Source organism: Gambusia affinis, linkage group LG04, assembly GCF_019740435.1.
Source record: "Gambusia affinis linkage group LG04, SWU_Gaff_1.0, whole genome shotgun sequence".
NCBI classification, from domain to species: domain Eukaryota; kingdom Metazoa; phylum Chordata; class Actinopteri; order Cyprinodontiformes; family Poeciliidae; genus Gambusia; species Gambusia affinis.
In genome coordinates, this window is record NC_057871.1 from 27,511,026 (window position 1) to 27,537,181 (window position 26,156).

Sequence of the window (26,156 nt, forward strand, 5' to 3'; positions counted from 1 at the left end):
AAAAAAAAAACTGAGAAAAGGACACAAGGACATGATGATTTTTAAATGTTTCCAACATGCAATACAGAGCCTCTCACTTTTATACAGGACTGAAGCAACAACTCAGGTGTTCCCAATGTGTGACTGCTGCCACTACACCCATCGTCACAGTACCCTCTGCAAGTTAACTCTGGATTACACTCACTAGGACCATCGCAGTTGGGTTATGTCATAGCACCAGGGATCTTTTGGGTGCCTGGAACCAACATGGAAAGATATGCACCTGCATAGTATCTAGCAGCCGAAAATGTGAAAATGGCTAAAATTAAAAGCTCCAACCAGTCTTCAGAAGGCTGGACTAAAAGACATTACAGAGGCAAAGATCATGGCAGCACAGGAACTGGGACGGGGCACAAGAGCAATTAAAGTTAGAGAATACCACAGTAGGCTGGACACAAGATACAGGTTATGCAAATAATCACTCTTAAACAGTAAACACATATCAGCTGGGCATAACATGTTTGCAGGAAAAGCATGTATGGCATACAAATGGATGCAAAAGTGCACTTGTGTATGAATGTAAAACTCTTGACTATTGAAACAACAGGACAGAAGGTTGTCATTCTCAGTATGTGCTGGAGATCCAGCAGGCAAAGTAGGAGACATAACTACGTAGCTGAGAATGTCAGTGCTATAATCCTGTGGGACTACCTGGTTGGAAACCCAACTGGATATTTTTTGGTAGTTTGAATCAGAGAAGAGGTACTGGTAGGGTGTTTTATCTAGTCTACTGGATTGTAGCTGACAGCAGTGGGGTTGGGATAATGCACCGGCATTGTTCTGTTCTTTACTCATTTTTATAAAAAGAACTTGAGAATTTCTTCTTAACATTCCTCTTCCGAGGTTTAGCGTACAGTAGTTTGTCATTTAAGCAGGGTCAGGCCTCAACCACTGATATCATTTGGCAAGAGTCTAAAGTAAACCCCAGTCGAAATCTATGACTTTGTCCTTCTCTGTTCAACTTTCATGATTAACTGCAATAGCTTTTCGTTGTCAGATTTGCAATTGTCAAGAGATTTGTTTAATTTATCCAAGAAGGTATGTATGACATCACATACACACGAATCAGTATAAATACTTTTCTTTTTATCCGTTTCTCCCTAGCTGCCTTAATTATGACTTGCTTTGGAGATGTAAGCCAGCTGTGTTTATTGATCACACATTTAATTGTCTTCTTTTTGTTCGTGACGCTCCATCTCCAGTCTCTGACATGTTGTTGGAGCTCCTAATCCTAACGGTTACGTTTCAAGGTTGAACAAAGCGAAGCGAAGTGAAGCAGACAACAAAGCAAAATCAAAATGTGTAGTCACAGTGAAAGGACTTAAAATAGAAACGAGCGCGGCAAAAACGTGCAGCCTTCTAAAGGTATTTCTGCTGTTGTAAATGTAAACTGCAGCACAGAGCAATAAGATGGTCACACTTATTTTACTTTAATAGACAACCTCACATTTTCTTATTTTCTGTGCTCGTTTCTTTACATAAACATTTTTGACCCATTTTTTTCCTAGAATACATCCCTTTGCATTTATTTAAGCATTTTCTCCACAAATATTTGTTATATTTCACATTTGACTACAAACGTCAAAGAATATGTTTTTAAAAAATTCAATAAATACACAATAGATACCTTACCTAAACTTAAATTTTGCCCTGATTTATTTATTTTATTTATTTTTTGGTAAATAGAAAAAAAAAAGTAATTTAAAGTGAAAGCTTTCCCTTGAAGAATAAGCCACCAATAAAGTTATGGCTGGCATTAACTGTTGGTACCGGTTTTCTTTTTCACAGAAAGTGACACCAGAGGGTAGGCATTTATCGTATCGTTTATCGGGATAAATCTCTTATCATGATAAGAAATTTGATTCATTATCACAATAAATTCCAATGAGTTATGTTGAAACTCACCAAAGCTGTGAGATAAAAAATAGAATAGTTTTACTATTTTCTCCATAGTTTGTTCAATTAAAGCATAAATAAATATCAATAAATTTGAAAATAGAGTTGCCGTTTGTAGTTTGGTGGTACAATTACCACATTTCTTTACATGACTGGTGTTCTAAAGATACAAATTTGTTACATTACTCAAGACCATTGACTGTGTTTACGGGACTATAATTGCTGTGACACACAGCAATAATACATATCTTTTATTACACCTAAAAGAGATGTAAAAAAATTTTCTTATCGTCACTTTTATTGTTATAACAATGGTAACTGCAAAATATCGTAATAAAACTTAAAGTCCATATTGCAGAGCCCAGTGATTTCTTCCTAAAGGGAATTGTTTCATTCCACTTCTACTGCATCCCTAAAGCAATACGACGTCCTCTGCTTTCTCAGAATAAGGGATTGCTGCAAAGTCTGTAGCCTCTATCACAAAACACACAAGTCAAGACTTAGACACTTCTGTACAGATCTACACAATTTATATAAGGAAAGAAGGAGAGTTAAGCAAACCAGTCCAAGTTGAACCTCGAGGTAGGGCCGCCTTAAAAACGGCTGGTGTTTCTAAGCCACACTTTGCCTTTCTACTAGAGGGTTTGTGTGAGCCAAGAGGACGAGGGATGCAACATACACACCATTTCTCACCATTTTACACATATTGTAAGAATTGCACAAGAGCAGACATAAAGCCTCTGGATTTTAGCCAATCCTTGGTGACGGTGACCCTTGAAAACAGAACAGAATCAACAAGGCCTCATACGCCAGAGATGCGTTTTACCGTTCAGCTTTGTAGATGCACAGCTCTTGTTTCATGAGTAACATTCTGTATCGACCCTGCTGAGATCCACTCCCAGCATCAGTTGGTTCTGCAGTACCGGCTTGGTTTACCAACGCTCGCATGTCTGCAGTGATTTACGAGCGGCTTGGTGAGGGGCTCTTTTTTTAAGCTTTACGGGGAACTGTTCGGGGGAAATCTGTCACATTGGACAACTTTCTGCCACTCATACATTTTGAATTTGAATGTTAATCTGAGAACATTTTTCACTTACTCAAATGATTTCCACTGCTTTCCAGTACTAAGAAACAAACGTGCTTCAAATTGCATACTGTATAACACGACTGTACAACTTCCAGTCACAGAGGAATCACCAAAGAACAGCCTCAGTTGTTTACTTTGAAAGACCAGGTAACCACAAAAGACTTTGTGTTCTCGTAGGGAATGTACATATGAATATATACATTCATACACTGTCCACTCACTGAGTTTGAGCGGACAGCGGCTGCATATGGATGGGATCTGTTTGTACAGCGGGGCAGTGAGTTGATATGGGGTTACGCTTTGGCTCTCTATGAATGAACTGAACTGAACTGAACTCTGAAACCTCTATTTAGGAATCCTAAATACATCTGTAATGTCAGCTGCATCTTTGGCGACGTGTCAGCGTGTGAGCATCACGTCAGACTCCAGGGGACGTCGCCCCCAGCAGAAGATTTATGAACACGATGTCTGTGAACTGGGGGCATTTTTAGACCTCTGTCTTCTCACGGCGTCTCATTTCTCAAACCTGACAGCGACAAAGGAGGAGAGGAGACGAGAGGAGGGGAGACAATTTGGATCTCGTCCCACACTGAAACAATGTTTTGCCCGAAATTGCAGATAATGCTGCCGCCGCTGCTGCTGAAGGTAATGATAATGATGATGATGATGAGGGAGATGGGCTTAGTGGTGATGGTAGACGAAGAGGAGGAGGTGGTTATGAACACCGAGTCAAGGACACAGAGAGGAATTAAAAATATAACGATGAGGCCAAATTTGATATTGACGATGCTGAGGAGTTGAAAAATTCACACCAGGGTTCAAATTTGTTTAATGGATGTTTTGCGAACAGGGCATTTTTGTATGTTCCCAAAACTACACTTTTATCAGCTAAAGTTTTTTGTTTTTATGGGTGTTTTTAGGTTGTAAATAACCAGAGTGCATCACTGTACCACAGCAATGATATCATTGCCCCAATTCTGACAAAGCCATTGACCTTAAACATGTCAGACATGATGGATAAGCTCTAGATAAACGCTCACAGGGACTTTGGTTTTGGTCCGTTTCAGTAGCTACGCTTCCAAATGCGAAAACTAGAATTCCGAAAATAAATTTGCTTAGTAGAAACATGCCAGTTTTGGAGAAAAGAATACGTTTTTTCAATAAAGCGTTTTTGCGTTAGTTTAAGGTTTTTTCTTTCTTTTGTTTTATTTTATTTTTTTTATTTTTTGGGGGGGGGGAGGGGGGTGGAGTGGCCTGTATTGAAATTGGTGTATTTGGTAATACTGCAATGGAAACACTTTTTTTGCTTCGAGTCATGTGATCAACAACCGAACGTTACCACTGGTGGAAATGACGGAGAAGACGACGGGAAGTAGTTTGAGGGTTATGGCGCAGCATGAGTTTTAATGACATATTGCACATTCCTGTGATTTTAGTTACAAATTTTCTTTTCCTACATTAGTGCAATATCTGCAAAGTTTTGTAATGCAGATGTTGACTACATTCAATAATCAAAAGTACTATAAATTTTGTTGGGTTTTTTTGTGGGGGGGTGGGGGGTTGCACAGATGAAGATATTCCTAAAAGTGATGTGATGGTCAGAAGGGACAAATACAAAACTCATCTTGAAAATACTTTTTCCGTGGACAAAGCCTATGAACTCCAGACTTAAAGGGTGCCTAACTATCAGTCAGTTGTAATTTGCTTTGGTAAGAGATATTTGTCTCGATAGAGGGAGAAAGACTCAAGTTTCAGACTTTGACTACTGACTTGACTTAGACTTCATCTCTAAATCCTCAAGCCTCAATCACAGTCTTTACCTCGTGTAATTCGAAACGAAAGCAGACTAGTAAATAAGCCACAGACATGATGTCTGACAGGTGCATCTTCTTTTTATAAAGCCTGTCCTTCAGACTTGAATGAAACATTCTCTCACTTACTGACTATGTGGCACCTTGCTTGTTAAGTTGCAATTCATAGCGTAACGTGGAACAAGCTTACTGTTTAAAACTTGACAAAGAAATGTAATCAATGTTGCCACTTCACAACAAATATTGTCTCAGTGGACTTTACAAAATATTCTCAGGTTACGAATATTTAAGCTTAATTCTGAATACCACACTTTGTAGAAAAATTCAAAGCAGTTGGAAACAGTGTTTGGTGTGTAGATTTGTGAGCTAAAAGATTAAAACATAATTGTTAAATGTGGGTTTGGTAAATTAGACCTTAGGACTGTGGGAGCAGATCAAGTGGTATGGACTTGGAGGGTAAATTACTATTCCCACATCTCTCCAGTGGGTACCATAGCGCAGGGGCTCACAGCTTCCCAAATATGGCGTTTAAAGAAAATCACTTCTTTAAAGAGAATCCGTTGAAAAACTGTCCAGTCACGGCATTTCCTGTGAAGCCTGTTCATACTCTGGCACACGTCCCGAAGAGCCTCCCGCTATCCTCCCCTTCGCCCGCACCGGCGGAATGAGTAACGCACGCATCAATCACAACGAGGAGCATAAACGACGTCTTACAACTTGTGGTGTGACTCTGAGGCAGAAATGAAATCCCGATCCCTCAGCGGCCGTACAGATCTGCACCGGATGCCCACCGGGTCGCTTCAGTCAAATCGCATCAGGCGACGATGAACATCGGTAATAATCGTCCATGACTAAAAACCGTGTGTTTGGCCCCCGTGGGGGCCCGCCGGGATAGGAGGTTGCGGGAGCGGGCAAATGGATATTAGAGGGCGGGGGTTTGAGTGAGAAGGTGCGTTCCCGGCGGACATTATAGGTCGTCGGCCTTCAGTGCGACGTGATCTTCATCAGTCGGTGAAGATGACAAGTATTAAAAGCGGGGGGCTCCCAGAGCTGTGTGCGTCAGTGTGCATTGGAGAGGCGATAAATCAAATAACTCAGAAAAGCACTGGTGTAGAGCGCCATCTCTCTACCTCACGTCTTCTGCTCTCTCTCTCTCTCTCTGTCTCTCTCACGTGCCCTCTCCCCCTCGTTTGATTCATCTTTCCTCCATCTCCACGTCTTTTTATGTTTCTAACTAGCATTCAATTAAGTTAGTCTTACAGGAGTAAAAGCAAACGAACAGAAAATGGTTTCCATATATTTAATTTTTTTAAATTTCTTTAACCAAAATCGCTTTGAGGTGGAGATTAAAAACTCAAAACACATTCCCTCGCGCGCGGCATACACAGTCGCGCACGCACGCGGTATTATTTATTTTGTTTATTTATTTATTTGACAGGCATAGCTGACTGCCGCACACCCTATCACTTTCACCAATCCCGTTTCGCAGACCCCGCTGCTGAGATGACAGTGAATAGACGCCCACTACCCACACGCATTCTCACACTCACACACACACCGCCAGCAGCAGCTGCCTCTCTGCGTGTGTGCGTGTACGGGTGTGTGTGCGTGTGTGTGCGTGTGTGTTTGCGTGTGCTTGGCACCCTGCACCTCCCTGCTCTGAGTGGATCAGCGCGGAAGCTCCGGATCCACCAACATATGGATCCCATCTAAAAGGTGCTCCTGATCCCGCTCCCTGCTCAACAGCTGTCCGGTCCGCCACAGAGAACCTGCTGCACCGCTGCTGCTGTTATACATCACTCCAGAATCCCATCACCACGCCTTGCTCTCCTCCCGATCAGCCTCTGGCTCTCTTGTTACTTTGAATGTGGCGCAAGCAGCAACCATCAACCAGCAACCATCTGGGTCAGACGGTCCGAAGCAGCAACTCTGAGATTCAGAGTAGACTCCCAGTTATAAGCCCTGTTTTTTTCTTTCTTTCTTTCTTTTTTTCTTTCTTTGGATTTTTGCAACCCCGACCAACGTGGCAACATGCGTCTCAGGTGCGCGTCCCACAAGTGAAGCAGCCCTCCCAGCGAGCGTTCAGCTTCAACACACACACACGCACACGCACGCCAACTGAAGATATATTATACTTCTCTTACCGCACTAGGAGTCCCGCTCTGGTGATGAAGGAGGAAGGAGGAAGAAGCAGCAGCAGCCCGAAGCTTTACGGTCCGTTCTGCAGCAGCAAAGACGGAGAAAGCGTGAGTGTGATCACTGGACGTGCGTTCCAGCAGAGAGAGAGAGAGAGAGAGAGAGAGAGAGAGAGGGGAGGGGGGGTGCATGCACACAGAGTGGGTACGCAAGTAGAAGTGGGGGTGGTTCAGTCCGACAGAGGCAGGCATGATGCTGAATCGGAGCACCAGCTGCTCCAGATGAGTGATAAAAAACCTACAGGGCAACACGGGGTGGGGGGGCGATTAGAAGAGACGCCGCGAGACACCAGATTTGTTTTATTTACGTCAGAAATGGTCTTTTAGAAATATATGCGAGGTTAAAGTGAAAATAGCAGAACGAGCTCCATTTAAATGCCACAGTAATATTCCCACTGGGGCTTTAGAAACAGCTGGGGCTCTAAGTGCAGCTCTTAGTTGTATTATTAGGCAACTCTGCGGAAATGAACGCGGAATGTGTCTTTTTATTTCTTTATCAAGAAAATCAAATTGAATTATTGATGGCGACTATATGATTAAAATTGATTTGTGTGACTCAATTGGCACGATTTGATTATATGTTATGTCTTTTGGTCTTGCAAAGTGCCTTGAGATGACATTTCTCATTTCTAACTCAATTTGCTATGAGTTAGGAGAGACTATTAGATAATAGGCTAGAGCCGTGCGATACTGCATATTTTGGAACCGATACCAAATAAATACAGTATCGCTGATACCAATAGCATACAGATACTTTTTATTAGTTTGATTATTCTATATCAAACTTCTGACGTTTAGGTGTTTTTCTTGTTTTTCCTTTGATTTAATTGGCTAAAATGTAGAATAAAATTTGTACACAGTTGATCTGTCTACAAAATAGTTTGATGATATATTAACATGACAAACAGAAACAGAAAAACGGAACAGGTTTGTGCGTATTTATTTCTAAATGGAGTACAAAAAAATATTACATTTCAGAGCAAGTCACAACTGCATATTTGTTGAGTTTGGGTTGAGAAACTTTAATGCAAAAATGAAATAAAATTTCAAGAAAAAATCTGAAGCTAACCTATCAATCTTGCCACACTAGCATCGATCCGATACTGATGCAGACGGTATCGGTATTGTCGATATTTTTGGACTGATCCACCCACCCCTGCTTGTGTCAGTGTCAACAACGGACAAGTGTGGTCGGAAAGTGACATCGAGTTTAACAGTTGGACGCGGGAGCAATTCTGAAATTTGCTATGATTTTTGTCCTAATTTGTCACTTTAAAAATGTAAGGTGCATCTGCATTGTTTTCTGCAGTTGGAAATCTTCAACTTTTCACAGAAAAGTTGAAGATTTTGTTTTAAAAACTTAAAAGAAGATTTTGGACAAGTTAAAAACGTCAGTCTCTTCAGGTCTGAACTTGCACCTTTGTCTACCACACGTTTTCCATCCACACAACTTCCACTCAACATGTCTGGACGCAGAAAACTGAACAACAGGCTTCATTTCTAATCATCTTTTATGGCTTGAGCCCCGATGTTAAGAGTGTCATTGACTGTCTGGTTAACATCTTTAAAGTCAGCAGTCTGTCCTATTATAAGACCATAACAACGCTTCTTTTGTATTTAAAAGCCTCCTTTATTGACTTCATATCATATTCAATTTTCTCAGAAACCCACTGTCGGGCTTTCAAAAGTATTTTTCCACAACCTTCAGAGTTAACAAAAAATAAATATTAGAAGTTCCCTCTTTCTAATTAAACTACCAGCATAAATTAGCTTCATAACGATTCTAATTAATGAGACGCAACCTGCAGCTGATAGGAGCAGAGAGAATTTGAAGTGGAGAGACTGTCAGGTTGCACATCATCTCCAAATATTTAACATCACTTTGTATGAGATGTGGTGAGGAGAGAGAAAAACCACTTTGTAGTAAACAACCATGCCTTTTTTTTTTTTTTGAGCTGAAACCACCTACTCCTTGCAGTTGCACACAGCTTCTTCCCAATATGGCCACATAGCAACACAATTGGGAAGCACACACTCCTCAGAGGGAGTTACCACCGACACACACAGGCACACGGATACGCCTACTGCTGGGAGGGCAGGTCAGGGGGGGCCGGGGGGAAGAGACACATTTGTGGTGCTGGCATCATGGCCAGTCAGCTGGGAATGTATTGATTTTGCCCCAGTGTAATTTATGTGTGTGTACGTTTAGGCATGGTTGTGTACAAGGGCAGCAGAGAGTCGCAGATACGCCAAAACTATGCAACATGCCCAGACCGCAATCTTTTTGTCCAGCCCCCAAGCCAAGTGATAAAGCACCCCACTGTGTTAAAGGGACCTGTGTGGCTCTCTGTGTTTTTCCTCTGCAGTTTTCTTCAGAGTTCTCACATCCATGCTGCTGCATGAATCTGCTTCAGTGCAGTTTTTTTGATTGCTTTTGTTTTTTGATTTGCTTCCATCACTGGTCGATTCTGAGCTTCGTTCTGAACTCTGATTGGAAGACTTGCATTCATGTGATTTTATCCTAAGCACAACGTGGAATTATTTAAAGGGTTTTTTTTATGTAAAATTGAATTTTTTGAGCCCTACATCATGTTATGATATTATTCCCTCATCACAGACATAACAGTGTTGGTTTGATTCCTTCATGCATGTTTGAGAAATCCTTTAATCTCCCTCGGCAACCATTCGGCACGTCTGAACACGCTCTTCCTTTAAGCCGCAGTCACCAGTCGAGCTTCCTCCTACTCTGCTCCTCCAGACTAGCGGCAGCAGCAATTAGCTGTGCATCTGGTAGGAACAACTTCTTAGTCCAACGCTCCTAAGAACAGTGGCTAACAGTGTGAGGAGAAGCACTGTTGTGGAGTGTCAGGAGGAGTTGGAGCTTCTTAAAGTGACGGAGTGAAGTTGAAGACTCGAGTGAGCCATGAATAATCAACGTTTCCTCTTTCTGTTCTTCAACATAGTTTTTTTTTTAGGAACATACAGGCTGAAGTCATACTGGTTAAATGGGGCTGTAAAAACTAATAGTTTATTATGATGAAAATCACTTCTTGACCTGATTTGTTTTCATCCACCAAACCCAAAGGTGACATATTTGTGAAATGTGAAACTATTCTTCTGCAATAAAAGATGATTTCATTTTAAGTACCTAATGCATCTTTAGCAATCAATTTAGTCATCACAGTGATTAAAATTACTGTTTTATTTTGGTAGCATACGTATAAAAAGACAAAAAAAATGTAATTCCATCTTTAGAATATTTATTTATTATCATATATTTTATAGTAATGCTTATAGTAAAGTAATGATTGTGAAAAGTAAAGATTTTGGCTTCTGAAACTTGTAAAAAGACAGATATAAGAAATAATAACAGGTCAATCACACTTATGCTTTACGTCTGTCCATGACCAGAACCTTCTCGTTGACTCCGTTCTTCTTTCTTCCCTGCAGATTAAATTCGGTTTTTATTTCAACCTGCCTGGCTCTGAACATAGACAAATAGTGTGTTGCGTAATTGGCTCACATTTGTTTGTTTTAGGTGAGTAATACAGCGAAAGAGAAGCTCAGTGGCCTCTGCGGTTCGTCTAAAGAGGGGAAGCAATTTCCCACCTCTTCCTGGTTGAGGTTGATGAACCATCAAGAAGAGCAGACCGGGGCTCAGGCGCATACGCCCACCGTTACGGGCTTTATAACGGCAGGTTCAAATGTAAGGAAAACCACATCAGCTGCGTTTTCATTGAAGAGTTTAAACATAGTTGTCAGAGGTGCAAGATTCAGCACCTGAAACTGTTTTGACAGTGTCTTCATAGCCACTCCAAAAACCCCACGCCCCCAAAACAAACAAAAAATCAAAATGAAAAAAGAAAACACAGTAAATCATCGATACGCAACTTTTTCCAGGAATTTGCCGGATGCTCTCTTTTGCAGTTTGAGGGTAAAGACCAGCAGAGCTCCGATGGCTCTCGGTTCCACTGAGCCACTTTCTACTCTCTGGTTTTTCTGCACTGTTAATATTTCTATGTTCCGTCTCTTTCGAGGTTGCTGTCACCAACCTTACCGCGTTCTTGTCTAGTTTGTCTACTTGGTTGGCTTGAAAGCCTTCACCGTTTTGTTAGTCTGGGTCTGGAAGTCTCATGGAGTCTTAGACCAGCCAGAAGCCAACCGGTACTTCCAGTCTGCATCGGTTCTTTATACTGTTCAAGCAACCTAGTTACGATCTTGACTGAAGGTTCTGTACATTACGCCACAGCTGTTTTGCGCCAAACCTTCCCAGGTGCATCTTTGCTCAGCCATCACCTTGGGTCCTGCTGGATGAGGTAGTCCACCAGCCTCCTGCGCCTACACATTTACCACAAAAAGTATATGTGGATCACAAATCTTTCGGTGTCAGGCCAACTAAATAATAGTGGTATGCTCTTGTGAAGCTGGTTTAAGTCTGGACTTTGACTAGGCAATACTAACGTGAATATTGTTTGATCAAAACCAGTCGATTGTAGACGATGAGGAAATATTGTTGTATTGTGTTCACACAGGTCATCCCGCGTTCACAGCCCACAGCCAAAGGACAATGCTGCAGATGCCCGTCGTCTTCCGGTCCACAGTTGACCAAACTGGATGTCAGAAAGACGGTAGAATGTGATTTTCTCATGTGACGCTGTGTGGACTCCTCTGAGACACAACTCTTAATTCAATGAGAAATCTTGCATTTTGCAGGCACTGTTGTGTGATTTCAACCTCTGCAAAGATATTTGTCAATGACAGCAAGGCAGCTATTTTGGGATTATCAGACAATCTGCTTGGTGCCTTCAAAATGATCTGGTCTTGGACCGGCTCTTTTTTCATTACTGTTAATATTCCAGATTGTGGGGTGCTGTGGTGGCGCAGGGGCAAAGCGCAGCCCACGTATGGAGGCCTCAGTCCTCAACAGGGACATCACAGGTTCGAGTCCCTGCACGATGACCTTTGCCACATGTCTTCCCGCTCTCTTATTTCCCACTTTCCTGTCTAACCACTCTCAAATAAAGGCTGCTTGAGCCAATAAAACCGTTGAGAAAATAAATATTGCAGATTGTACCTCTGTCTTTGAGAAAAGTGCTGTTTCCCAGATGAAAGCTGAGCATCCAAACGAAGGTCAAATGATTGATGCCTCCCAGATGTTTTGCTACACTCAATCTTCCTTCCACTGGGACCAGCTTCCCGATCTCTGCTGAGCAAAATTCTCCACAAAGCATGATGCCGTCACCGCCATGTTTCTCAATAAGCGTGGTGTGCTTTTCCTCTACGCACATTACTTTGCATGTGGGTTGAAATTTCAACATATGTGCCTTCTACCCAGAACACTTTCACGCTGTGACTGCACAGCCATGGAAATCAGTGGTTAGTTCTCATCTGTTTGCAGTGGAATAGGAGGAGAAGCCATTGAAAGCTGCTGAAAGGTAATATTATCAGGGGTTTCAGTGCAGACCGAACTACACGACAAGGAGGTGAAATTACTTTTCTCTCTGATTTGCAATTGCCATTACAGACTGTGTTGTGATGAAGTGTTACGGGCAAGTGTTTAACTTCAAAGCTCCAGCAAGTCATATCAGCTTATTGCTTTTCTGAACACCTACACGGTGGAGACAATAAACCTGCTAGAAATTAATCAATAATAACCGTTCCATTCCTGTAATACATCATGTTTATCTCCCCAACATTTTGTTTTAGGGTCTACACTCTCGATGACTCTGCTAATGACATGCAAAACAGGTGATTTCTGTTAACAATAACAGTGCAAAGTGATGGGATTTAATGCTCTTGGTGGTGAATGTCAACCCGCTGTACAGTGCAGTGACTCTACGCTGGACATTGTCTTATTCTAAGATGTTTATGCCCCGTGAATCAGTGGGTCTGTGTAATTTGTAGTTATAAACCAACAAACAAACCTGATCACTGGTTATTACTTGGCACTGACCGCGGGCTACGTTTCCATTTGTTGCGACCCATTAAATGATTTAATGGTTCTTTCTGAATTTGATTAAGACAGCAATGAAAAAAACAATCTACGCAAATAGAAACGGCTTTATTATGTTCTGCTCTGCTGTGAAATTGAAGCGCAGACGCCCTGCCAGAGTCACGGAGCGTAAATCACAACTCTGCGGCCCAACAGCAACACGGAGCGTGACCAGGTGGAGTCAGTGTTTTGTCATTGTTGCTTTTTTTGTGTGTCATAGGTGAGTCAATTTTTTGTCATTTCTTGGAATTTCCAAGGAATGATTGCTAAACGGTTCTTCACGGCTCATCAGGTGAATTGTTCACTTTCTCTCTCACTTTTAGCGACATGCTTTGACATGTCGCTAAAAACATGTCGCTGACATGGGTTTCCCATGTCAGCCATGTCAGAAACGGCCACTGTATGGGCTAGCTGTCTATTTCAATAGTTTGAACATCAAATATACCTCCATATACGCACAGTGGATCAGTCTTAAACCAGAAGCTAACACCTTCCTTACTTTGGCTGCAGCCAATCAAAGCCAAGGAACATAAATGGTGCCCATGGATTGGCTGCTTTGCAAATGGCAGCCAAGAAGGAGTGAAGTAGCATCATTTCTAGGTTAGTAATCTTCACAAGCTGCATTTTCTTCTGAATATTTTAGATATGCTTTACAAAAAAAAATTAATAAATAAAAAGATCAGCAAGTAGACTTTCTGCAAATAATTTGGAGTTGCGCTCCACAGAAAAATTGTGAAATGGACAACCTGCAAATACGGAACCGCAAAACAGACAGGAGTCCACTATATCTTCAGTCCTTTGTTCTTCTGTGTTTATCCATTTACATTACTCATTTTTGTCTCACATCTTTAGCAGATCTGCTTACCTCCTATGGCTCTCTCTCTCTTTCTCTCTCTCTCTCTCTCTCCCTCTCTCTCTTTCTCCTTTTTCTTTTGGTTTAAGTGGATTTACTTGGAGCATCCTTGTTGGCATCAGATGAGCCATGCGCTCAGATTAATTCTCGGTGTACATTAAACATTCTTTTTTTTCCTTTCTACCTTAGAGATTGGTATTTCCCTTTAATTAGTTAATTCTGCTGCTGGTCCAGTTTTGATTCCGCTGGTCTGGAGGATTGTTTTAAGACTTCCTGGTTCTGGCACAAAAGTCAGATGTAGGTACTGAAATTGGACTCAAATTACGTTTTTATATTATACTAACCCCTATTTGTAGTCAGTTAGCGAGCAGCTTGTAAATCAACAGTCTGTTTAATTTCTCATTAAGGGTTTCCGTTACTCTGCCTATAAGCCTGAGCATTCACTCCACAAAACAGTGTGACAGGTTTAGATTCTATTCTCACATTCTTCATCCAAAGTTTGTTACCTTCCTGTTAACCTTGGCATTTCTCTTCTCACCGGCTTTAGAGCTGGAACTTCTCTCAGGTTCTCAGACGTCTTCATCTCTTTTTCTCAGTCAAGTAGAAATGCGTTCATGACTGGCTGTATTTCATTTCTGCTCTCTAATTCAATTGTTCCTGAAGAAAGCCATATTTGTGTTAGTGCCCCTCCAATTGACATTCTGTAAATCAGTATCTAGCGGTGCTCTGGTGAAGCAGTCCTAGACTCTGCCAGTGCTGAGGTTTTCAGACAGATCAGCTGAAGTAGGCGAGCCGGGCCTCAACAATCTCATAATGTACGCAGTTGCTTCAGAAGTGCCAGATTTAGCTAAAGCAGCCAATCTCCTTTATTATTATTGTTCTCCCTGGTGTCCTGTCAAAGTGGAAGACAATTCTCCACAAATATCCCTAGCAATCTCATTATCTCATCACATGCTCAGCAGGCAAACAGACAGCTTTGTGAATGTTTTTTTTTTTTTCCCTGTCAGTGAGGATTACAGCAGTGTCTGCACCACCGTGCTTCTGCATGGACTTATTGACAAATCTGAGTTAGGCTCTTGAAACACGCAAATAGTATTTAATCCACGTACACTTTCTTGTACGGATGGGATTATCGTCTACTACAGGAGTCGGTGCAGTACAGTACAGTTCAACATGGAAACGCATTGCTGTGAAATGAATACTCCTTCAGATACAATCCCAACAAAAGCCGTACAACAATCTTCGTCGTGTTAGTATTGGTCTCCCATGTTGGGAAAACCTTGGGTGGAGTGGAACAATGGAAACCTAATTATTGGCTTTATGTGACTGCTAACAAACGAACGGCATTAGATATGTTTATAATTGTATTCACATAGAAAATACTCCTTGGTTAACTGTTTTATTTTTTGTGGCTGTTCTCTGAAGGGATGTATAGATAGATACGGTGGCGGCGACAACTTTTTGTTTCTTCTGTTTTCTTATTCACTTGAGAAAATTCTCCCGGCTCGATGCTTCTGTGATCGGTCGCGTCACCGCTCTGAGTCGCCGACGGTGATGCCGCTGCCTTCCCCTTCTCAAGAGAAAGTACTCCTCTTTCAGTATTTCTGCCCTTCCTGCCCTCTCAGCTCCAGCCAGTCGCAGCAGATGGCTGTTCATTCTGAGCCTTGACCTGCTCCCGTTCTAAAGAAACGCTTCCTTTCCGATGCGATTGGAGTCGGTGAGTAGCTGCAGTCCACTGGGCGTCCTCAGATAAATATTTTTACCAGTTGTGCAAGTGAATTTGACTCTATTGAAATTTATTTTGGAGTGAGTTGGACCGTGTGTGATTTTTTTCTTAACATGAATATGTGAAGAACTTGTTTTGGGTTTATTCAAAATTAGAATCTGCATAACTGGGTGAGACTTTGATCTGTCTCTTTATAAAATTCCTTGAGAAGCCTTTGTTTCTTGTTCTTTGGCACTATTACTTTAGATTTGCTTTATCTAGAGAAGCACAAGAGCTGTCTTCAGATAAACAAGTGCCTGCTTTCCACAACTCAGAGGCACACCTTCTGCTGGTAGAACAATAACATGTAAAAAAATGAATAAAAACGTGTAGCTGTGGCATTGCAGTCATTCAGTGGTAGAGAGCGTGTTCCTCCCTATCAACTCTCAGGATCGAAACACAAAATATATCATTTAAAAACCTTGTGTGTGAGAAATATACATATGGATGATCATTCGCGTATGCAAGCAATCGTTTGTGTCTGTGACTAAACCACACAACACAGTCCGGTTTCGGTTAGATCAGGTTTTTTCGGCAGGTGATAATTGATTGGACTCACAGTGAGAGAAGAATGAAAAAGTTTCGAGGATAAGAAAATGTTTCAGTGCGTGCTTCCTGTCTGGGTTGCCACCTGATTCGCTTGCTGGCTCACTCAATGCGAAAAGCTCGAAGTATTGAAAAGTAGGCACTGGTTACGTAGAGAGAAAGGTACGTCACTTGTAATATGAGCTCGGATGTTGTCAAAAATCACAACCTCTCTGCTCTCACCCTCGCATTCGGACAAGTATTTCCTTTTGCCTTTGGACATTGAGTGACGACAGAACTGCACGACGAGTCCCAAGATAGTATTTCCTCCACCTCATGTACAGGTGAGATCGACGTTTGTACCACCATGTTGTGTGCAGAAAAACTCGTGTGACCGTTCTGAGTGTTTGTACCGTTGCATTGGCATACCCAAACTATTTCTCCAGTCCTATTAAAGTTTCACAAGTTTATAGATCTAGAAAAGAAAACTTAATCACAATGATCTAGTCATAAAAATACTGAAAATGGTTTTACCAATTCTCCTAAGTCCTGGGTGCCCCAAACAGTAACCCCAACCCTAACAGAGGTCCATAGTCTTCATGAGCCAAACGTTGCTCTCAAGTCAACCATGTCAACACAAACACTGCCATCATCAACTGTTTGTGCGAAAAGAGGACACTAGAAGAAGAGGTAAGTGGGAAATCCGAATCGAGTAACTTGATTTTGACATGAAGCAAAACGTAGTTCACTGGCATGAAAATTAAATAGAGCAGACACGGAACAAAACGTACAATAAGTGTAATGAGCGGATCTGACTGAGAACCAGGCAGGAGGTCTGACGAAGTTTCATTACATTCAGGGAACCGTCAAGTAAATCTGCCCTAATTATCCCCCAACAGTGGAGAAGACATTAAGTGGCACTGGAAAGTCATAAAGGAACATTATATTACTAATTTTGCCATTTTAGTCACAATACTTTCGAATGAATAATAATTCCCTTCCTTGTCCCTCATTTGGGGAAATTTAAGGGTCTCGGCATCAACGTGAAAGTTAAATAGAAAGCAAACAGAAGCTGGAACCCCTCCGCTCCCTCTAAGAAGACTTATAACTGTCTATTTCATTAAATTTTCTAAAAATAAAAAGTCCCCCTTTTACCCCCCAGAGGAGGGGGTCAGTGTATGAAGATCTTTATGTGAGTCGTACAACACCCTCACATCGCGGGTCATGATCAAGTCATAAAAGTCAGAGCTTATTCGCAGAAAACGAATACCTGACCAGTGGGGGTGAGGAAAAAGGGCACAGCTGAAAATCAGCTTGGCGGACCCTCCCTCGGTAAATAAGGCTTTAAAAAGACGAGGCGCCGTCTGTCAGATAGACGGATGGCAGGGGTCAATGTTTGGGACTCAGGGACGCCTGAAAGGGCAAGTCGAGAAATGAACTGGACTCCCTTTTTACCACAAATGAGTAGAGCTCAATGGCCTACATCACCACTGAGGTTTACTACACACACACACACACACACACACGCCCACGCACGCACACACACGCACGCACACACACATTTAAGTAAGAGAGAGAGGAGGAAAACACTCTCAGAAGGCTTTGATTTTCCTTCGCATGGGTCATGCAAGTAATGAGATTTGATTCAATGAAGCCCAGAGATCCTAGATAGCTTGGATCGTTTTTAAAGTGAACAATAAGACTAATGTTTATTATATCCGATTCATGAGGGTGGGGCAAGCTGCTCAGCAAACACTGCAAAGATGCATACTTCTGTCAAAGCAATCTGCTAAAGACAAAAAAAAGATTAATTTGCATTTTACTGGAGGAAGAATTCACCAAACCAAAAGCAGACAGAGTAGTTTTGCTTGTTCACAGCTTGTTAGTTTCATAACAGTCGGTGTTGAGTTGATGGGGAAAGAGGGGAAAATATCTGAAAGCACCTCAACCATGCTTTCACAATTTCTTGAAAATCCTTATTGTTAGGTTACATACAGATCAGAATACAGGATGTGAAATTTACAGTCTTCTCTTGCGAAACTTTGTTTCTGTGTTCAACACGGCAGTAAGAATTAACTTTCACCTGCGCAGAGGAAGCCTCAGCGTTGGGTACCAGATTACCTCTTATCATACCTCCAAAGATTTACATCCTGGTTGAAATTTGACACTTTTATCAACCAATGAAAAAAAGTTCTTTGCTTTCTGATATCAAACTTTCTTCCACACAGACTCTTGAGCCTCGAGACATTGCCTTCATACATGTCCTTCTGCAGCTTTCCATGTCAACATTTCCGAAGTGAGTAATTTATGCATGTGCTCCGTCAGAAAAGATCTTGTATATGATGCTGAAAGGAGATGAATAATGTATTTTTTTTTGTCTAGTTTTTTCTTTCACTCTAATTCTTTGGGTCAAGCAGAGACGTTGCGTTCCGTCACATCGTCCCCGACAGACTGTCGTACAAGCAAATATGGCCAAACTAAAATAGAAATGTTTTCTTTCATTTGTCAGCTTGTGTGTTTAAATTGGTCCAGGTTGTTTTGTTTTTCATGCTGTTTTAACAACCTCATGATCAGAACTACACCTATCCTATCTGGATTCATGGATTTATTTTCACTTTATGGTTGCAGTATTATCATGAATTAGTGTTTCTGCCAACCCAAGACAACTCCACAGTTATATGTGACAGTCATTCAGCACAACTGTGCTTTTGACTTTGAAAGAGTAGTTTAGAAGGGGAAAAACAAAACAAAAATCCTCTGCAAAGGGGGATGGTACAAGATTTCTGGAGTGTTATTTACTTAAGGTCAGGTACGCTGGGTTGGTGAGGACTGAGGGAATGGTTTGCACAGGTTGATGAGGCAGAGAGACGGAGATTCAGCAGGTTAGGGGGATCAAGGGGAGGAATGGAAAGGCGCTGACAGGAGCCAAGTGTGTGATGGGAAGATGGAAAGTACTTTGAAGAGCCGATGAGTGAGGAAAAAGAGAGAATGTGGAGTGGAAGAGGAGACTGTTGTGAATCGTGAAGCCGCTAAGATTAGCGAGGGTGAAGCGAGGCGAGCTTTGAAGAGGATGACGAGGGGGGGGGGGAAGGCAATCGGTCCTGATCACATACCTGTGGAGGTATGGAAGTGTCTTGGAGAGGGTGGCAGTGGAACCTTTGACTAGGCTGTTCAATGAGATTTTGAAGCGTGACAAGATGTCTGAAGGATCGAGGAAAAATGTCCTGCTGCTGATTTTTAAGAACAAGGGAGACGTGCAGAACCTTTTCAACTAGGGGGCAATAAAGCTAATGAGCCATAGGATGACGCCGTGGGAAAGAGTGCTGGCAGCTAGGCTTTAGTCAGAAGTGAGCATTTGTGAGTTTTATGCCTAGAAAGAGTAATACAGAGGCAGTTTTTACTTTACAGATGCTGATGGAGAAGTACAGGGAAGGCTAGAGGGAACTGCGTGCTCTTACATGAAGATTTGGAGACTGTTGCCGTGAGGGGAGCCGTGGTATTGCATGAAGAGGTCTGGAGGGGCAGAGAAAATATGCAAGAGTGGTGAAGGACATGTATGGGAGCTGTGAGACAGCAGTGAGGTGTGCTGTAGGAGCGATAAGGGGAGCTCAAAGTGGAGGTGACATTGGATCAAAGATCAAACAACCTTCTTGTTCGGTGGACAAATGATTTCAGAGAGAGGTCTCCATTGACTACGGTGTTTGCAGATGGCATTGCGATTGGCAGTGAGAACAGGGGGCAGGTAGACAAAAAGCGGGGAGGCATCTACTGAAAAAGAGAGGCATGAAGAACAGTCGCAGCAAGACAGAAGACGTGTGTATAAATTGTAGAGGTAGATGTCCAGAGAATGGACCGTTGACCCAGAGCAACGGGTCAACGGTTCAGAGCAACGGAGAATGTAGAAAAGAGGAGAAGCTTGTGGAAGCAAGTTGGAATGGGTGGAGACAAGTGTCAGGTGTCGTGTGTGGTTAGAGTATCAGCTATAGGAAAGGTGTGCTTTTCCTCGTTGGCAAGAGAACCCTTCCCATTGAGGAAAGATTCTCTTTGGGAGTGAAGACGATGGACAGCATCAGGAGTGAGTTCATCAGAGGGACGTCTAATGTTAGACGTTTGGAGATAAAGTCAGACTGAGATGGTCTGGACATGTTCAGAGGAGAAACAATGATCGTATTGGTAGAAGTACACTGAGGCTGAGATTTATCAATGTGGTGTGAGAGTATGCAGAGGATATAGGACTGAAGGAAGACAGATGATTTGCTGTGGCTGCACCTGGAAGGAAAAAGGCTGAAAGAGAAGAAGATTTACCTAAGACCAAATGTTTTCTCATTTTGGCATCTCAACTGCAAAGCAGATACACAATAAAGGCGGCAGGAGGTGCAAAATTAAGTTTGGTTTGTCTGATTTCAAAACTAAAGGGAGAGCAATGAATGTGCTAAATGAAACCCGGGACAATATATTTCATTTCACATCTAAACAGTATCATAGATAACCGTAAGTTGTTTAAATTTGAACACGGCCAGACCTTCGTACTCCTCTGCCGCCATTGCAAATTTCAATTTGATGTCAAAAAAACGTCAGACTAAAGTATTCCCCACGGAGCCCAAAACCTTTAGGCGAAATATGGTAATGTCAGCAGCGATCGAGCTCCCTCACTGAAAACAGAAGTTAAAAACTAATTCCACGGGGGAACAAGGGCAACGCACCTATTGATCTCCTGATGAATGATCAAAGTTAGGGTGAGCGTTTTCCTCCAGCTACTCTAAAGCAAATTATCAGACTTGTTTGGTTTCCAGAGCCACAAAGTGGACTCGTTGAATGTTAAATATTGAAACTCTTTAATGAGTGATTGAAAACCTCCGACTTAAATGACATAATCAGAACATAACTCTGCACTCTGAGTCACACGCAAGCGCTTCCTCTTGAAAGTACACACCTCTCTTCCCCTTACACACCCACTCCTTGTAACCTACAGTGTGTTGCAACCAGCGTGAGACAATTGTAATTTTTTCCTCACTACAAGTTGCTCCTTTCGTGTCCAGTAACCAAACCGTCTCCTCGCCTGTGCTGGGCACAACAAATGAGTCGACCATTTTTTCCTCTTTCTTTCTTATTGTTAAATCTAAAATAAGATCCTAGCAGGTGGCTAAGAGCACAGCAATCTTGAGGGTCTGGAAGTTATCTGACCTACGTGGAGGAGATGTTAAGATGCTGCATCAGCAAAAAAGACACAAGGGAGAAAACAAAGTAAATAAATAAATACAGGACAAAGTTAGCCAGGAATAGTAGCACGACTTGGTATGCAGCTGTTGTTTCACTGACAGTGCAAAACTGCAGGGTGCTACTGAGAAGAAGATGTAGCCAGGAGTGATTGACAGCGCTAAGACCCTCCTCCTGGCTCTGATTGGTTGTTTCTGACTGAGCTGTGGACTTTGTTCAGAGAGCAGCAGGAGAACTGGACGGAGGCAGATTTATTTTTTTCACATATTATCTGTCTCATACCAAACTGTCACAACATAGTGACAGTTTTAACAAATATGTAAAAAAAAAAAATTATATATATATATATATATATATATATATATATATATATATATATAAAGTTTTTTAATGAAAGCTAGACACTTTAGCATGTTACAACATATCTGCAAGAAAAGTGTTTGCATATTTGCCGACTTGAAGCCCACAGCTGCGTTTGAGGTGAAGTTTTGTAAGTAAGCATATTTTCACCTTTTTGAAATTAATCATGATATTTCCAGCAGGGGCTCAATATCCTCTGTATTTCCTTCAAAAACAGGCGTTTTAGTGGAAAATTATGCAGACGGGAGCAGGCTGGCACTTATTGCTGTTGATATTCAATGACTTTCTTGCTGATTGTTGGCTTTATTTAAAATTGGAGCTCGTGGTTGTGTCTGTGTTCCTCAGGACGCAGAGAGAACTGTCACGGAAAACAAACCCAGCATTACACAATTTTTATCTTTTTGTATTTAATTTAATGCAAATGGTGGCAACAATATTGCCATCATTTGCATGCTTTTACATTTTTATTTCTGTTGTGAAGGCTGCCGTTTTGGCCGTGCAACTTTTAAAGGTAATGGATTATCCACTGTCATTTACAAACTCTCACTGTCTTTTATTTTTTTTCCAACCTAAATGCTAAAACTGATTGATGGTAATTAGCTTAATCTAATTCTTTAATCGTCACCAGTTTTCCTTGAGCTGCCTTTTTCCTCCTAATTAATCTCGGCAATGTCATTTTGTGAAATGCAAAGTGATTTTTGTGCAGGCTTTTTTTGAGATGTGTCAATATGCTCCAGTAGGTTTCCTAACTTTCAGAGGGATAACTTCACCAAACAAACAGCTGCCTCTTGTTGTTGTGAGCTCTGGTATTAAGGAATGAAAAGCGAGAAATGCTTTCGTTCAGAAGGAAATGCATGCATTCTTGTCTGAATGTAATGCGGTTTAGTTGATTGTTGACAGAAAGAAAAACACAGGGGAAGCCGTATCAGCTATTTTCTGTTGTAAGCTTTTATGTTTGCGTGAATTCATTTGGAAATTGAGCATCACCAGTTGACGGAAGGTTTTTTTCATTAAAAGCAGAGAAATTTGCTCAAAGACGAATCGGAATAAAATTAAAATCAGACACAGAACTATTTTAATATTTTTACAGTTTAGCTTACCACAGCAGCTTCATTGGCCTCTCCATCTTGTGCCTGTACCTCCCAGTGTGTGCAGGGTGTCATCAGGGTACATCCTGGACTGGTTACCAGGACAACAGAGAGACTCTAAACGAACCGTAGTGGTAAACGTGCCACAATTTAGAGAGGTCAGTTAACTCAACATGAATGTTTTTGGACGAAGGGAGGAATATCTTCACAAGTCAAAGATGTAAAAGCAGCCCAACTTTAATTTGTTCAGTCGGTGCGATTAGGATTAGAACAGCCAAAGTAAAATAAATAGCAGGGGAAACTGAAACTGACAACAATAATAGGTCGACTGTCTTGGTCAAACGCGTAAAAATAAACTGCAATAAACGTTCTTTCAAATGGTTCAGAAAGTGCTATTAGGAAATCTTAATATAATGTCAAATAAATAATAAAGCACAATGTCGTTTAGATCAAAAATCAAGGAATTTGAATAGATCTACCCTTATAGATTGGGCACATTGTCACTGAATCTAGATTAGGACTGGGCAATGTATCGAGTGTGTATCGAGTATTTCAATTTACGAAGGCTAAAACGGCTTTGTTTCTTTGCTACTGTCGTCTTGTTTATTAAAGGTCTAGTGTTGTTATTTCATTAGTGAAAAACATCTGTGTGCGACCGATGGCTACAATAAAATATTTCAATTTAGTCTGATTCTTGTATTCAATTAAAAACACACAGATGGTCCACACCAGTGCCATTTTACATGCTATGTAGTTTATGATAAGATGTGGGGTTATCTAAAAGTACTGTGATATATATATATATATATATTGTGTATCATAATATAAAAGAAACATGTTGGGATATTAGCTTTTTCTCCTATCGTCCAGCCCTAGAATGTTCCTCGTTACCGGGACCAAAACAGACATTAATATCAGATCAGTTCATCTATATCTATAGATCTACACGCAGTAGATTTTGACAGTACTGTACCATTTAGTGAATACTTTTAAATATTAACAGAACTCACACTGTTGGAGAGTTTGTCAAAGTGCTGGAATCGCTGTTCTTCATAAGAGTTCAGCAAGATTTGAGAAATGTGCACAAGCAATTTTCCTATTGCATTCATTTCATCAGTTTCACCTCTGATACTCTTAGTACTTTTGTTTCCTCCTCCTCCTCCTCCTCCATGATCATGATCTCACAGGAGTTTCCAGCCAGAGAAGAGTTTTAATTTCCTCATTTCTTCGTCTCACACATATGAGCCACCCGAACTCGTACTTATTATGGTAGACTGGAGATTTCCCATTCACCCACAGCAGTCACAGAATTTGCATTGTCCTGGTTTGAACGATCAGAAACTGAAAATAAAGTGTCAAACATGCAGAGGTGATGTTTGTGCACCCAGCTCAGCTCAGGCTGTCCATTAGTTGGATCCACGGCGCAGCATGTCTCATTGTGTCAGCAGTGCTATCACTGCTGACATCAACCAAGTCGTTGGAGATAATAACAGCCAATTATTCTGCTCTGGTCACAGGTCCATCACGGTTTGGATGGTGTCACGTCTGACAGCTTCGCCGGCTGATTTGTCTCCGTCTGAGTCAATGAAACGCAGACCTGAAGGAATTCAAGCCCCACAGGTAAGACTCTGTGATTTCTGTTTGGGTTTTGATGTGATTTTTCAGTACAATGCCTTAAAAAAGAAAATCTTTTTTTTATTTATTTATTTTTTTCATTAGATAGCTGGCAGTTTCATCCTACAGTAAATGTAAAGGAGAACTAATTCACTGACATATAATTAAACACCGTGTGTTTCAAACAACAGCGTTTCTGTCGTATGGAGTCCAGGAGAGAGCATTGCAACCAAAGACAACTCCTCTGCTCCACTTGAAATGAATTATTAATGCCTGTATGGGTTTACTGTCCTATCTGTTACTTGATTTATTCCGTGTTTTAGTCCAACGGTGGCTTGTGTTGGTTTTAAATTAGCTTTGAAACAGACTTTTGCATATTTTGAACTCTACAGTTCTACAGTGACGTGGTTGGCATTTTGCAGTAGTTTTCACGTCCCCCTGTTTTACGTTGCGTCTCGCTATCGACAGGATTAATTCTGTTTTATTTTGGCCACTTCCAAACTTCAATACAGGGGACAAATTCACTCCAGTCGGATCATTCGCCTCAAACTAGTCGTGTTGATAACTCCTGGCTTATAGACGTTCAACAAAAAATGTGACTCATTTTATTAGGAAATATGTTCATTAACATGTAGTTAGACCAATATAGTAACTAGACCAGCGTGTCTCAGTCCGGGTCCTGAGGGCCCGTAGTCCTGAGGGCCCGTAGTCCTTCATGTTTTCGATGCGTCTCTAATCCAACACGCCCAGTTCAGATGATAACATTAGCCTATTAGCACGCCTCTGAGTGCTGCATAAACTTTCTAATCAGCCACTCATTTCCGTCAGGTGTGGCAGAGGGAAAACTCCTAAAGCCTGCAGGACAACGGGCCCCAAGGACCGGGGCTGAGAAACGCTGAACTAGACCATCCTCTACCAGGTGAAACGTATCAGTTGCGCTCCGTGAGGCATTTCCTCACCAACAGATTCACGATTCTTGTCTTTCCAGGTCTGTTTTTTTTTTTTTCCCCTTTCGTTGCTCCGTTGGGGTTGTTGTTATTCAGTACCACCTCTTTTTTATTTTTTGCAGATTTTGGGTGCAGCTCAGTCTCTTAGTCGAGCTGCATTTCATTTACTTGATTTCAAATTGTTGACGGTTGTTTCGCTTCTCGAAGCAGCAGAGAAAGTGGAGTTTTTCCACACAGCATCACCTGCCAATTAAAGATTCAGCTGCAGACGTGAGGTTCTCACTTTACCGCCCTCCAAACTTATGTAGGCACATGTACATCCAGGAGAAGATGGGGGCGGGTGCCACACACACACTTAATACCTGAGATATTTACACACACTCACACACACACATGTGCACAATGTCAGCATACAGATACTTGATTGTGACAATTTGAGAAGGCAAAAGTGATCAATCATTGTTCTGCAGCCAGCCAATCTACTGTCATTATCAAATTACCAAATCAGAAAACTATGAATCCTTGTGAATCAAAATTGGCCGGCGGCTGTCCAAATGTTCAATTTCGTTTTCTAAGAAAATAATCACATGGAGCAACAATACATTGGAATCAAAGACTGTTTAGGAAAATGAAATCCAACATGTTGCTTATATTGAGCCATTTGGTCATTTTGCATCTTGGCTATCAAAAGTTTGAATACTAACATTAATAGTATCAATACATGGATGAACCCAAGTGAATTTAAATAATTAATAAATAAAAAAAAA

The 26,156-nt window shown here is 41.4% G+C and overlaps 1 long non-coding RNA gene across 1 annotated transcript; it reads left to right on the forward strand.

Annotated features, from left to right (window-relative positions):
- Positions 1 to 208: 208 nt before the first annotated feature.
- On the forward strand, positions 209 to 25,772 carry LOC122830346. The gene is made up of 3 exons (XR_006370510.1): positions 209 to 7,079; positions 24,346 to 24,448; positions 25,271 to 25,772. It is a non-coding gene; the product is annotated as an uncharacterized LOC122830346 (long non-coding RNA).
- The last annotated feature ends 384 nt before the right edge of the window (positions 25,773 to 26,156 follow it).